This window comes from Babylonia areolata, chromosome 5, assembly GCF_041734735.1.
Source record: "Babylonia areolata isolate BAREFJ2019XMU chromosome 5, ASM4173473v1, whole genome shotgun sequence".
NCBI lineage: Eukaryota > Metazoa > Mollusca > Gastropoda > Neogastropoda > Buccinidae > Babylonia > Babylonia areolata.
The window spans coordinates 40,692,087-40,695,871 of record NC_134880.1 but is presented as its reverse complement, the minus strand read 5'-3'; the positions used below and the strand labels follow the sequence as shown (position 1 = coordinate 40,695,871).

The window sequence follows — 3,785 nt, the reverse complement described above, 5'->3', positions numbered from 1 at the left end:
TATATATATTGGAACTGAAGTGCTCACGTAAACAATCAAACCATGACCTATTCACCGTTCTCTCGTTGCACCTTCCCTGCCGTCTCCCCCACCCACCCGTACATCCATTCACTGCACCGCCAAACCTACCCCCACCCCTTACATACATCACACGCACGTAAACGTACACACGTCCTTCCACTCATACAAACACACGCATAAACACACACACACGCACACACGCGCGCGCGCGCACACGGACAAATTTCACTGACCAGCTCTCGTTAAGTCCTCGAAATCACGAAAAAGGCTCAGAAGGTGTTTCTAGACTCTGCAGCCGCAGCGAGTAGATACAGAAAAAAACCGAGCTTCAGCGAGGCAGCAGAGGTGCGACACAGGTGGCAGCAGCAGCCGAATGGTGCCAAGCCCTGCAGCCAACTGCCAGCCAGTTCTTCCTGCCGGCTGCTGCTTTAACCCTCCCCCCTCACCCCCGGCCCCCACCTTCCCACACCCTCCCCTCCTGTCTCAACCTGTCCTCTAAAACCGGTTCTACCACACTGCTTTCTTTCAACGTAGCGGTGAGGCTGGGAGAATAGTTCCCCTCTCTGGTTTAGTCCTGACCGAAAAAGGTACGACTATTTGGTCCGTTTCTCGTCTCAGTCGCATTAAGTTTTCCCAAGAGAAAAGAGAAGAGAGGAGAGGAGATGGCATAGAATGTAAGGGAAAATATACGAAGAATTTTCTTTCTTTTTTTTCTTAAAGTCCGTTTTGTTGCGTGATGACCTAGTGGTAACGCGGGCGCCTGGGTAGCGAGAGAATCTGACAGTACAGGATCGAACCCCACACTCCCCAGAATTTTCTTCCCGTCCACCAGACGCTATTCATTTGGATAAGACGATAACCAAAGTCCCGTGCGCAGCATGCACTTCGCGAACGTTAAAGAACCCAACAAAATGGTTGTCCATGATAAAATTATGTAGAAAATTCCTCTGTTACGATTAAACAAATACACCTTCAGTCATTAAAAAAAGAAAAAAAAGGTGGTGCTGCACTGTGACGACACGCTTTCCCTGGGGAAAGCAGTCTGAATCTCACACGGAGAAATCTATTGCGACGAAAAATACAATACAGTGCAACTCAACTTTACATGGAGGAAAGTGAAAGACTTTGGTTTGTGAGTCTGTCCATCATACACCAGAATGCAAATCCAAATTTCTTAACTTCCCATGCTCAAATGTGGAACAATGACAAGTTCCCATGTTCTGGGGGCTTTCTTGTTCCATTCATTAAAACGTGCTGTCTGTTGATCTGTAGCTTTATTATGAAACGACAGCTGCCTATAATGTTTAAGTGACACCCTTCCAAATGTCTCTAGGGTATGGATTCGGGAGGAGGAGGAGGAGGAGGAGGAGGAGAGAGAGAGAGAGAGAGAGAGAGAGGAGGCGGAGACAAAAAGAGAGGGAAGGAGAGGCTGAGTCGTGAGCTAATGCTGACCCGAACGAACACATTATTTCACGATTTATGAACGTGGCCACACGTGCAGGACTGGGAGTAGCTGTTGATTGATGTGGATGTTCTGACTTGTATCAACACATGGTCAATGCACACCGGACGCGCGCGCCTCATGCACAAAAATAAACACACATGTTCTTCTATCCACCTCCATACAAATGAAGCCTGTTTGATATATATATATATATATATATCACACTCTCGCTCTCTCTCTCCACACACACACACACACACACACATATATATATATATATGTATACATATAAATACACGTGTGTGTCCCTGTGTGTGTGTGTGTGTGTGTGTGTGTGTGTGTGTGTGTGTGTGTGATCAGAATGGAGGGTCTGGGTAGGACTTGGGGATGAGAAAAGAGGAGGGTCATGTTGAAGCTTATGTGTATGTGTGTGTTGGGGGACGGGGTGGGGGGGGGGAGTCATTATGATTTGCAATTAATTCCTCTTCATCGCGAAAAAAAAGTTACATGGTCAGGGGACAAATCGGTAAAAACAACAATAACAAAAAAAAAAAAAAAAAAAAAAAAAAAATCGGCGAACAACTACAATAAAATTTGGGGTGTCTACGCTTGCGTCTTACATAATTTTCTGAAGTGTCGTTTGATATGGATTGTCGAGTGTGAAAGTCGTTTTTTGGAACTTTCAAATTCATCGCCTTAAAGGGCCCCACCGACCTGTTTTGCACGTGACCGTGGACACCAAGTAGACTTGTAAAACACGCGCTTTTCATTGTCTCCGAGGCTCTGTTCCGGGTGGTAAAAAAAAAAAAAAAAATCAAACGTGGGTCAGTTTGGCTGTTTCCTATATGAGTAGCACAAAGCTGAAGTCATCGATCACCAGGCTTGTTACATGGCACCAGAACATGCACCATTGACAGCATCACATTACCCACTCCCCTTTGCTCACTCACATCTACTTAGAATGTACAAAGCAAATATCGGCTGTTTGGTTTGAACGCGTTTTAAATTAACGAAACAAAACAAAACACAACATTTGGTATACTTAATATTAAAAACACAAACAAACAACAACAAAAAAGCTTGAGCAACAAGCAGCTCGCAGTTTACATCGCGCAGGTTGTGTAATACACAGATCAACGAAAGCAACGGCGGAGGACGAACAGAATCGATCTGTTGAAAATATTTTGTACTTTTTTTTTTCTTTTTTTTTTTTTTTTTTTTACACGATATCGTTACACACTCAACAAAGAGCGAGCTTTGGTGAGGGGGCGGAGTTTTGTGTTGTGTTCTGTTGTTTGTGTTGCACTGTATTGTACTGCAGTGTAGTGTAGTGCAGTGTAGTGCTTGTTTTTGTTGCAACGGATTTCTCTGTGTGAAATTCTCCCCAGGGAGAACGCGTCGCCATAGTGCAGTGCCACATTTTTCTGTCTGAATGTATATTTGTTTTCCTATCAAAGTGGGTTTTGTTGTCGTTGTTGTTGTTTTGGGGATGCAGAATTTCACTAGGAAGAACCATTTTGTTGCCGTGTGCACAGGGCCTCGGTTTATCCTCTCATCCGAATGGCAAGCGTCCTGACCACCACTCAAGGTCTAAGGTAAGGGGAAACAAATACTGGCAGGTGTGGGAAGCGATCTGTGCGTTCAGATTCTCTCGCTTCCTCGTTACCCCTACGCCACCACTCCACCTGTGAACTGTATTTGTATTACTATTTTTGTGTCACAACAGATTTCTCTGTATAAAATTCGGGCTGCTCTTCCAAAGGGAGAGCGCGTCGCTACACTGACAGCGCCACCCATTTTTTGGTATTTCTTTTCTGCCTGCAATTTTATGTGTTTTACTATCGAAGTGGATTTTTCTACAAAATTTTGCCAGGGACAACCCTTTTGTTGCCATGAGTTCTTTTACATGTGCTAAATGCATGGTGCACACAGGACCTCGGTTAATCTTCTCATTCGAATGACTAGCGTCCAGACCACCACTCAAGGTCTAGTGGAGGGGGAGAAAATACTGGCGACTGCCAGTAAACTGTGGGTGATTCGAACCAGTGCGCTCTGATTCTCTCGCTTCCAAGGCGGACGCGTTACCCTTGGCCACCACACCACCTGTCAACTGAAGCCTTGGGAAACAAAACGCCGGCTGAAATCCCGGGGCAGGTTATCACTTTCACAGTGACAACAGTTCATCAATAGGCCTGTACAGCTGATGGCAATATCCACGATGTTTCCCTTCTAGACGGAATGAGTAGTGTTCACAAGGCGTGGACGATCACTCCGTCAGTCAGACAGAGCAGCGGAGGGGAAGAAATGTGGGTATGACCCA

The 3,785-nt window shown here is 45.4% G+C and overlaps 1 protein-coding gene across 1 annotated transcript in view; it reads right to left on the bottom strand.

Moving 5' to 3' along the window:
• The window catches only part of LOC143282475 (potassium channel subfamily K member 18-like), a 36,679-nt gene extending 36,287 nt beyond the window's left edge, over positions 1-392 (bottom strand). The window contains exon 1 of the mRNA XM_076588128.1: positions 255-392. The gene's annotated coding sequence lies outside the window, so the exon portion shown is untranslated. The remainder of the gene's footprint in view (positions 1-254) is intronic.
• Positions 393-3,785: the final 3,393 nt, after the last annotated feature.